Source organism: Vicugna pacos, chromosome 10 (assembly GCF_048564905.1).
Source record: "Vicugna pacos chromosome 10, VicPac4, whole genome shotgun sequence".
Taxonomy (NCBI): Eukaryota; Metazoa; Chordata; class Mammalia; order Artiodactyla; family Camelidae; genus Vicugna; species Vicugna pacos.
Genome location: NC_132996.1, coordinates 47,251,313 through 47,262,833, shown reverse-complemented (window position 1 = coordinate 47,262,833; position 11,521 = coordinate 47,251,313). Strand labels below are relative to the sequence as shown.

The following is an 11,521-nucleotide window of genomic DNA, read 5'->3' as shown; positions in this document are numbered from 1 at the left end:
TGAAAACTGTAGATGATTACTAATACCCCCCCTTACAAATTGTGCATATCTAATTAAATAATCCATGTAAAGTGTATACATTGTCCCTAATGCATAATATTTACTCAGTAAACATTAGCAATCAGAGAAATAATTTCACAGGTTGTGGCAGGATGGGCTTCTTGGGAGGTAGACTTTGAAGTGGAGATTAACACGCAGGAAGTTTATCTGAGACACTCAGGGAAGGCAATGGATGGGAAGGAAGCAGAATTGGGCAGAGACAAGTTTGATTCATTTTCAGCAAATGCTGCAGCTGGCCCCACAGGGAAGCTGGGGAAGCTCTCCAGAGTTAGCCTTCCCTGCATCAAGGGGTCTCGGCCTCTAGCCTCGAGGATCAACCAGTCATTGCATACAGGCTGTTCCTACCAGAGGCAGCTCTCTCTAGTCTAGGGCAATATCTGGAGAGGGTTCTCAGCTAAGAGCTGTCAGCAGCCAGTGCTCCCAGCAGCTGGGGCCATAATTCCTTCAGTCCTGAAGAGAGATCAGTGACTCACTGCAGCATTTCTTACATTCGTTGAAAAGAAAAACAATGTGTCCTAGTGTTTCTCTTTTCTCTGGACACCTCTTCAAATACAGTCTCTTCAAGAGGGTCTACATCTTCTACAACTTAAAAGAAGACCCCTTGTCACACTTCCACTGCATTTTCCTCCCTATTCACCTTACTTACTTTCCTCCTTTATTCCTTCCACACATATTTTTTCTGGACTTCGTTGGCTGCTATCGCTTACACACAATGCAAAGATTATGTATTCCTTTCAAAAATGTGGTTTTTTTTTAATGTCTTCTCACCATTTTAACCAACTTTACAAACTTGCCTCGGGATATTAAAAATGATACGTTCTTACTTGGAGGGAAATGTTTAAAATGTGATTTGAGTAAGTAGTTAAGCATGTTTCCCTGAAGGTGGTGTTATCATTTGGTAATTTGATATCTTAATATCAAATGTAAGTTCTTGACATGGCTTGCCCTTTCCCAAGGAGACCCATAAAAATGACATGTGTCTCTGAACAATTTCCTAGCTGAAGCAGGTTTTATTTGTGTCTCCAATTAGAATTCTCTTCACTGCGTTGTAATGACTGTGTTGTACACCCAATTCTCTATTAATAATCACAATGTGTACAAATTATCTTCATTCCAGAACATCTCAAGGGTCCAGGCTGTTTGTATATGATAACAGCTCACTGAGATCCAAATTATGGAAAACTGAAAGAAAGGAATAGGAGAAAATGCTGCTATTTTATCATCAGTTTTGAAAAGGAATGTGTTGCAATTCAAATGTAAGGAAGGCTCTTTGAAAGAAGGAAACTGGCCAAATGAAGCAAAAGAAGCAGAAGGAGGAGCAGGAGCAAGCGAAAGGAAGGAATATGTGTTAAGGGAAGTGTGAGTAGAAGTATCCTGATCTTTTGTCTCAAAAAGGAGAACTGGTAAAAAGTTTTAAGACTAGAGGCCCTTTTAAGCTTTTAAGAATTATTAGCAAACAGTTGGATAAATAAGATTTAGGTTTTTTTAAATGAATAAACTATAATACTTTTAGTATTCTAAAAAATTCTAAATACTAATGCTAAAGTCTTTGCAGGTGAGGCAATCAACTACTGATATTTAAGGCCCCCCTCACTCATTATCAAGACATTGATTTTTACTTCCTTCTTAATTAACAAGGCATTTATCTTTATGTTAAGTTTAAAGCTTAGAGTAAAATGACTGGACTTCACATGTACCTAAGAAAGGGTATGTAAACCAGGTGAATAACTTCAAGGAGGCATACAAGAGCCAGAGGCTATGTGAGCAGAAAGCTTCAATGTAGGAAATGCAGAAATGTGTAAGAGCACTTACTATGGTGTCAATCACTTTTCTGGGCACAGGAATACAGTAATCATTAAAACAAACAAACGAACGAACAAACAGAACTGTGACCTGAGAATGAGGCTAATGAAAAGAGGTAATGCAGACAAACAAGTCTCAAAGTATGCTTTTTTATTTTTCAAAGAGGAAAAAAATCAAATAATAGATAAATGATACGTCTTCCAGTGCTCAAGAAAATAAACAGAGGTATTTTGGGAGGAAAAGTATGTATTAGGCAGGTGTGAATGAAAATACTGCAACCACATCAGTAAACAAAGAATGCTGAAGCCATCAAGTCATCAGCGGCTGCTGCCACCCCCCAGTGAGGACAGGCCTGCAGCCTGACCTCTGCAGCCACTCACAATGGTGCACCTGGAGGGGACTCAGAATAAGAAAGGACAGGATACTGGCCCTAGATAGCTAGGTGCTTGTCAAAGGAATGAATTCAGTGAGCCCAAATGTTTGCTTCCTCCCATACACAGAAAAGCACTAAATTCTTTAACTTGAGATGCCTGGTTTTCTTTAGATAACAAGCAATCTTTTATTGTTCCAACTACCTGGTCTTTGTTGTAAAGCTCCTATCTATCCTAGCTCCTCCCCTACCTCTTCGGAGCAGTCCCTCAGAGCAATCTGAGAGGCTGTCATCCAGCTCAAGTCCTCCCGCCAAATAAAACATAATTGTTAACTTTTAGGCTGCGCATTTATTTCAGTCGACACAGGACTCGTTCATTTGTAAGACATAGGAAACCTTTCATCTTCACAGGTTTAAACAAAAATAGGACATTAATATATTTTGTAGCTCAAGATTCTTCGAAATAAGTAGCTTCAGGAGCAGGTGAATCCAGGTGCTCAAAAGTCCTTATCAAGATTAAAATGTGCTCTTTTTCTCTCTTGGCTGTGCTTTGCTCTGTGTGGGCTTCCTTCTTAGACTTCACACTTCTCTTGCTGGCAAAATAAATGTCAAGGCTTCCAAACTTGTATTATACTCTCTAGGCAACTGCATGAGAAAAAATGTTTCTTCTCTGTTCTTTTTGTCAGAATCCCCCATTACTAGCTCTAAATGGACCAGCTTGGGTCAAGGGTTCATCCCTACACTAATCTCTATAGCCACAGGGAAGCCATTCATCTATTCGATGCTCATCTGGATCCTACAGACTGAGAGAATGGGAAAGTGGTACTTTCTCAAGGGGAAATCAAGGTGCAGTGATCAGAAAATGGGACCAAAAGATTATTTATTTACTACTAAAGGTAAGAATAAAAATTCAATCTGAACTCAGTGAAGGATATCCGGGAAGAAAGAGAAGTAGTGTTGACTCTCCTAGTGTTGACTCTTCATTCACTTCCACTCAAAAAACTAGACCCAGGATTTTAGAAGAGATAAAGTATGCCTAGATCACACTTCTTCTCTTTTTCCCTTTCTTTCTAACCAATTTGCAGGTAAAAGTCTTGTAGATAACCCATGCTGATATCTGGGTTTTATATTTGATGCTTGCATTGATGAATCAAAGCTTTAAACTTCCAGGCAATGGCAGTGAGTGGCATTATACCTGTGCCCACCTATATGCCGTGGGGGAGGGGAAGCAAGCAGAGAGGTGAAGGTTACAAGACACAAAGAACATAATAACGAGGGGTAATTGCAATTATCCTGAACTCCAGACCACCTAAAAGGATAAGGGAAGGAAGGGAAAAAACAAAAAACCAAAACCAAAAGCACACAGCCTAATGTGCAGGAGAAAGTCATCAAGATCCTTTCTTATCATCACTTTAATAAATGGCTTTATTGGGTTCTAATTTTATTTTTTCCCAGTTAGCTCTCTAATGTGCATTTAACTTGATGAACAAAGTGTCTTAAATGATGAAATACTTCTATTACGGAGATGTCTGAGGCACCTAGCATAGGCAGAAAGAGACGACGTCTTCCCGCCACTAACTTAACAAGGCTTGTTGAGTTAAAGCCATGTAAGGCAAAACTTTGTGATTCAGTTATGAAAAACATGAAAAAATTTAAAAACAATTGTTTTTTAAAGAATACTAATAAATTAGGAACTGTTAATGAATAGGGACATATTCTAATAATTGACATGTCTTAATTTGTATGAATATAAATTTGTAAAGCCTCACCCAACATGTTCAGATACAGTAATTTTCATCAGAGAAGGTAAGAATATATTTGTCTAAACTATATCTGGCATAAAGAAATAGATTACATTGGATGTTGAAGGGGAAGGAAAAAAATGCACAGATAAACCTGTGAGGCTGATTGCTACTGTGGAGGACTGCAGGTCTGACACGAGAACAAAGTGTAGGTGGTGCCCAGTGATTCACTTATGAAATCAATTGGGAACAAAGAGGGAATAACATTTACAACCCCAGATGCGTGGATACCAATTTCCAGAGCAAGGGTAATAAAGTAAACTTGAAATTTTGACACCTAATGGTATCTTTTATGAACGAATAAAATTATATATACATATTCATATATTTTTATACACACATAATTTTTATGCATTGAGAATAATCTTCAGACCAAGAGAAAAAAAGCATAATGAATATGACTGGCAAGAAGAATTTCCCATTATGTGTAGCTGGACGAATGATAAGAAAACACCTGCTGAGTTAAATGAGGCTACATTTCAGGCTACTAAAAACCTGTGTTTGAAATTATAGTGCTGTTTTCAGTGCTCTTGAACCATCATAGAGAAATGGGCTTAGTGCGACAAAGGGGCAAATAGGCAGTGGTGGTTCTTATTTTTTAAAAGGACAATAGTTAGCTACACACAAACATTAGACCTTGAGAATCTTAAGCACAATTTGGTAAGTATTTTAAAAATAAGGCTGTCAGATAAACAACAAGTTTATACTGTATAGCACAGGGAACTATATTCAATATCTTATAGTAACTTATGGTGAAAAAGAATATGAAAATGAATATATGTATGTTCCTATATGAAGTATTATGCTGTATACCAGAAATTGACTATACTTCAATAAAAATATATAAAAACAGGGCTCTCTAGTCTCCCCTCTTGGACAGACAGTTGCATTTTTTTGTGCAGCATCAGCTGCATCCCTGAGACACAGTCGTGAAGGTCAGAGCAAATGGCTGTGGCCATGTTGGATGCCTGGTCACCAGGGATGCTTTTAACTCTGGCAAAATGGATATTGTCACAACTACATGATCTACATGTTCCAGAAGGATTCCACCCATAGCAAGTTATGCCACAATCAAGACTGAGAATGGGACGCTTTGTTATCAATGGAAGGCCAGTCTTCATCTTCCAGGAGCAAGACCCCACTCATATCAAATGGGGCGACACTAGTGCCAAATATGTTGTGGATTTCACTGACAATGGAACCAAAAGCGTCAACATCATCTCTGCCCTTTTGCTGATGCCCCTGTGTTTGTGCATAAATCACAAGAAGTGGAGGACAATACCCTCAAGACTGTCAGCAATGCCTCCTCCACCACCAACTGCTTGACCCCTCTAGCCAAGGTCATCCATGATGATTCTGCCATGATGGAGGGACTCATGACCACAGTCTATGCCATCACTGCCACCCAGATTACAGATGGCTCCTCTGAGAAGTTGTGGCATGCTGGTTGTGGGGGGCTGTCTAGAACATCATCCCTGCTTCTATTGGCACTGCCAAGACTGTGGGCGAGGTCACCCCTGAGCTGAACTGGAAGCTTACTGGCATGGCCTCCCGTGTCCCAGCTCCAATATGTTGTTCATGGGTCTGACCTGCGGTCTGGAGAAAGCTGCCAAATATGATGACATTGAGACGGTAGTGAAGCAGGGATGTGAGGGCCTCCTGAAGGACATCCTGGGTTGTACTGAGGACCAGGATGACTCCTGTGACTTTAACAGTGATACTCCCTCCTTCGCTTTTGATGCTGGGGCTGGTGTTGCGCTCAGTGACTACTTGTCAGTCTCACTTCCTGCGATCACAATGAGTTTGGCTACAGCAGTGGGGTAGCGGGCTTCATGGCCCACATGGCTTCCAAGGAGTAAGAGCTCCCTGGACTACCAGCCTCAGTGTGAACAAGAGGAGGGAGAAAGAGACCTTCAGATGCTGAGGAGTCCTTGCCCTAACTCAATCCCCCAACACACTGAGCCTCTTCAACAGTTTCTATCCCAGATCTTCTGAAGAACAGGAGAGGGGATCAGGGAACCCTACCTTGTCATGTATCATCAATAAAGAACACTGTACACAGCCAAAAAGGAAAAAGAAAAGAAAAAGACATAGTTTGTGAACACTTAGAAATGGAAGTGGAGGTCAGCAGAAGCTAGGATGAGTTTACAAAGGATAAGTCAGGTCAGACTAGCTTCATTCTCCTTTGGACAAGAATTCTAATGAGGTGGATTACATTTATCTGGATTAAACAAGGCAACTGAAACAGTCACAACAGAAACATAACCTGCATAATCGTACAGGAAAATAGACTGAGTTCAAACAACCATATCAAAGATTCTAGTTACTGGACTGATTAAATCTTAAGAGCACAACTTTCTGTTGGTTTTCAAAGATCTCTCTTTTTCTTCTTTCTTTCTTTTTAAAAATAGCTACCACATTTGAGCACCTGCTATGTGTTAGCATTGCGCTAATCCCCTGACACGAATTTCATCCTCACAATAACCAAAGAGATAGACAGTCTTCAAATTTTACATTCGCTGAATTGAAAGACGGATCCAAGGTCACCTAGCTACAGTTAGAGGGTATAAGCTTTTCAAATATGCAAATTGTATGATGCTGGAGAAAGAACAAGGATGCTGGATTACATAATCAGGCTTTAAAAGAATCTAAGCTCATTAGTACATTAGATTAAATATGAGATTCGTAGATATTTTATTTGTTAACAAGCACATTGTGAGTCAGTAGTGTTGACATGGCTGCTGAGCAAATGAAAAGATTCTTAGGTCCTATTGTAGGATAAGACTATCTGAAGAAACGGAGGTGGCATGCTGGATTTTTCAGTATTTCCACTTCCTAACCCTACATCTTAGAGAAGAGTTCTCAGGTAACCTACACATCTGAATAAAGGACTGCTGGAACCTCAACTTGAGGAATGGGGAATAGGGTCTCAGAGCCATCAAACCTCTCTCTGCTTTCAGCTTCTCACTTTTGCTTAGCATTGCTTCATTTTGCATGATCAGTCTTAGCCTCTCCTATGTCACATAGGCCTTCACCACCAGCTGGGACCACAATCATCAAAAGTCTTGACTTAGCTGTTCCAGTGGAAAAAGAAAGTTTCTTTCGGCCCAATACTCAAATAGCAATTGCTGAGAAGAATTCAGTTTGGCCATGCTCTAGTCATGTAAGAACCTCTGTCCCAGTCACGACTGTCAGAGAAATGGGGTAATACGGTTGGCTATGATTTCATTATATGATCACCCTCATAGCCAGTAGCTGCAGAGGGAATGGGGTCAAGCAGCACCTGTTACTAAGAGGAAGAAGACGAAGAGCTGTCTGAGCACATCACACTCGATACGTTCACTATGGACATGTTCTGAGAGGAAGAGGGAAAGGGAAGAGACCTGAAACTCTGCACTACGAAGATCAGGTGAAGAATGAGAGGCAGTTATTTTGAAAAAAAGCAACGTTCAGAGAAGACAAAAGAAAAAGTAAACAATGTCCACACAGTTTAAGGGCTGAAATCTGAATCATCCTCATTGGAAGAATGATTTCATTTTTAGGAAGATTTCAACTTTATGATATTTTAACTTTCAAAGCCCAGAGCTGTCCAAGGTATCTCTAGATGAAATAGGAACCCTGTCATTCCCAGTCTGAAGGCGTAAGCTGTTTTACCACTTGCCAGGGAAGCTGCAGACGGGTTATGAGTATCAGATGCAAGTGGACTCAACAACTTTAAGTAAGAGAGAAGAAATGGCTACACCTAGGTTTTAAAGTCAGATACGAAAATAAATCTAAGGCTTTGTGGTACTTACTCTTTACGTGAGCTTGGACAAACTGCCACATTTTTGAAATGGAGATTATTATTCTTATTTTGCAAGACTACTGTGAGTAGTGGAGGTACCCTACAGAGAATTCCTCATTAAAAGATAGCTCTTGGTACATTACAGTTTATGTGTATAAATATACATACATATACACACACACATACACACATATATCCTGAGATTCTCTGAAATTCTTTAAATATGGAAGCATGCCATACCTGAACCACAATTAGCCCTTACATATGCACAGATCGTGGCTATGTAAGTACTTGTGGGTTTCAAATGAGAGAAAGACCAGAAATGGAAGGGTGGCTGAGTACAAACAGTAAGAACATATAATGAAAACGTCAACTCTCCAGCATCTTGGAATTTACTGTCCTAGCATCCTAGCATCCCGTCAGTAGCTTTAGGAAAATTTTGACAAGCACATAGGGTCTAAACATAATTGCTTAGAATAATTCCTAGTACCCCAATATTGTTCAATGAAGATTATTATTATTTTTATTAAAGGTTTATCATAAAGTCTCCTTCTACTAGAATGTGAGCTTCTCACGACACAGATCATGTCTAGTAAACTTTCCCCCCAGACTTTAGTAAAATGCCTGGAGCTTTCTAGGCACTTAACAATAAAAGATGAGTAAAAAGGAGTTGCAGAATCATGAACTAAAAACACATGATGGGTTCACAAAATAAAAATTATAACATAAATCTGTGCGTGCATTTACATTGGCAAGCTTGAAAAAGAAGTGAGAGAAATGAACTCTAATCGGTAGTAGAAAAGGTGAAATGACCATAGAAAAAAAGGTGACAACCAAAAAGGGTGAAGGATCAGAACATAAAACTGACAGGCAGAAGGATGGCACTGTGATTCTGTCTGTTTCAGAGACAGATATGTGTGCAACTCCAATCAAAAATGTATTAATACTTCTAAGTATCACTTCCTGTATTATACATTTGTGTCTCATCCCTTCAGGATGTGAGTCTGTTACCAATTTCTGTTTGAGATAACATTTTCATGTTCATTATATTTGCTTTCTAGACCAGGGCTCAAAAGTATCAGCTAGCAGGTACTTGTAGCAGGTTTGATTTACTCAAATTACAGAACCCTGTAGACATTTTATGTTTATCACTCTTGCTCTGAAGAAAGGCTTTCCAATGTTTTTCATGCATGGGACACACAGAAAATAATACTTTATTTGTGGAGCCACTGAACTAATGGAAGAAGCCTTTAAGACATTGCCCCCAGAGCTCCAACTGCCCCAGGCCCTGCCCTGATGCCCCACCCCCACAACCCTCCAAACCCCCAGCTGAGAGAAACAGTATTTCAGCAGACCTGCAACCAGCCAGGACTATTAGTGAGAAAGGTCACCCTAGTTGGGAAGTTCTGCTTTCAACTATCCCTGTGAAGAGATGGACAGAGAAGGTTTAAATAGATTTGTTCAATCAACGTTTAGGGTAATTACCCTTCTTGGCCCTATGATGTATCACTGAACAGGACAGAGTCCCTGTTTCCTGGAAAATAGGCTGCAAGTGGCTAAGTGACCCATTCAAGTCTACAAGATTCGGGAGGCCAGGGCTGGAATCTGTATCCCCAGACTCAACTCCCAGTTCACGGCCAAGGGAAGGGGTGCTCAGGGGTTTATACCCTATATTTGTCATTCCTTAGTGAGGACAGTGACTGCCAAGTTTCTAACTTAAAAGTCTGTCAGTATGTGCCCGACTGATTTGAAATGTGAGAGAATTCTTCCTCCTTAGAGCCTGCACCTGAAACTGTTCTCAATTAGTATGTTAAAAGAAAGAAAGAAAAAAAAAAAGATTGCTGGGGTCAGGAAGTATATGATACAGGCAGGCTGATCTTTTTTCTTGTGGGAACTTCAGTAACTACTGTCTACCAACATCTTTTTGTATACATGACACTCCCGCTCATGGTAGGGCAGTAGAAGATGGAGGGGACAGACTGTCCCCAGCATTAACCAGGTGAGAAAGGATCCTGCTGCTATCACTGAGCGGAGACAAGCCTGGCAGAAGGCACATTTAAACTGTGTAAGAAAGTAAAATTTCTATGCACATAATTGCTAATTACAGAGGCATCTTCAGTTTTCATTAAAGCTGGTCCTGGTGGATCTCTACTTGGGAACACTTTGTTAATGATTTATTTGAATCACTGTATATAATTGAAAATAATAATCTGACTGCATTTATTTATACAACAATTCAAACTTTTTTCTAATTCTTACAATGAATGGTGATGAATGATGGATTATATAGTTTTTATGTAGTGAAGGACTTTTAATATACTTGTGTGTGGGTCCATGCAGATGCCTGACTGTCTAAAAAGCAATGATTTCTGGACATAATAACACAGGGACAAACGTCCCCTACTATCACTGACCCTGGATTAGGTAGTTTGTACTATTTCTACTACATTTTATAAACGGCAGCAAGTAACTGGCTAGAAAGGGTCAAAGACAGGCATGAACTATGACTCAAGTCCTCCAACATTCCAGACTTTGTAAATATTTGTGGGGTTTACCTAAAAAGTCTTCATTTTTCACCTTACTTTTCAAATATCTAATTGTGATTTTAGTATTAACATGTTAACTTAGGCTCCCAGGGTTTAGATTGGAATTTAATGTGTTATAAATACCGCAAACACTAAGCATTTGGATTAGGTAATGATGCATATAATTTTACTAATTAGGAACATTTTGGGCTTGATGTTAGATTAAGGTGTTAAACTGCACAAAAGAACAGAACATCAACCCTGTGAAAAACTCATAGTGACAAAGGGAGTTGAAGGATGGCCTTTTGGGTTTTTTGTGTAGCCCTGAAAATAGGGTCCATCTGTTTTGAGGCAAGGGTAAAAGTTCTATCTGTTAAGTAGAAGGAGAACAAAACGGATAGTTTTTGAGCACCTGCCATGCCAAGACCTGGAGTTAGGATCTCCACCAGTGCCATTTCAGATCTCCTGGAGGCTCTGTTACAATGAAGATTATGATACAGAAGGTCCAGGGAATATGAAACCATTTGAGCTGGGCTGTGCCCTCAAACATTTTCTCAATAAGCGCCATGTAGTGCTAATGCTGAAGGTCTTCAGACCACACTGTGAGCAGCTCACGTCTCCACAACATGTGGTAGCATCTTCACTGCACACAGGGGAAGAGGTTGGCAGGCAGGCGTAGGGCTCTGAGCAACATCTCTCAACTCGGTAGAATATTCAAACTCATAATGGGGTGATTTTTAAAACCTCAGCTGTTTCTTTTATACAGCACATTTTCACATCCCTAGAAGTCGATGGGCTGAAAATAGAAATGTGATGAGGAAACTCCTTTCAGAGATTTTTAAAATACAGTGAACCTGATTTTTATTTTGGAGAGGAGTTTGAAATGCTTTTCATATCATTTCAATTAGTTTGTGCTTTCTATTTGGCTCTTACGAAAATTTCTCCTGCTTCTAATGTGGTTGCTTCTTTTGAGCTGTGCCATTTAAGAAAATAAAAAGGAAAAGAAATAATAACTTGAGAAAATGATGTGACTGAATGATGTAAAGTCATCTATAAAAGGCATAGAGCATGTGATCTATACTTAACATGACAATTTTTCCTGACTCCGCGGCAGGGTACAAGAGGCTGAAGTAACTGTTATGTTCCCTACCTAGACGTTCAGTAGCTTAGAGAGTTG

General features: G+C 39.7%; 1 pseudogene; it reads left to right on the top strand.

Annotated features, from left to right (window-relative positions):
* The first annotated feature begins 4,967 nt into the window (after window positions 1-4,967).
* Window positions 4,968-5,894, top strand: LOC102531569 (glyceraldehyde-3-phosphate dehydrogenase pseudogene; annotated as a pseudogene).
* Window positions 5,895-11,521: the final 5,627 nt, after the last annotated feature.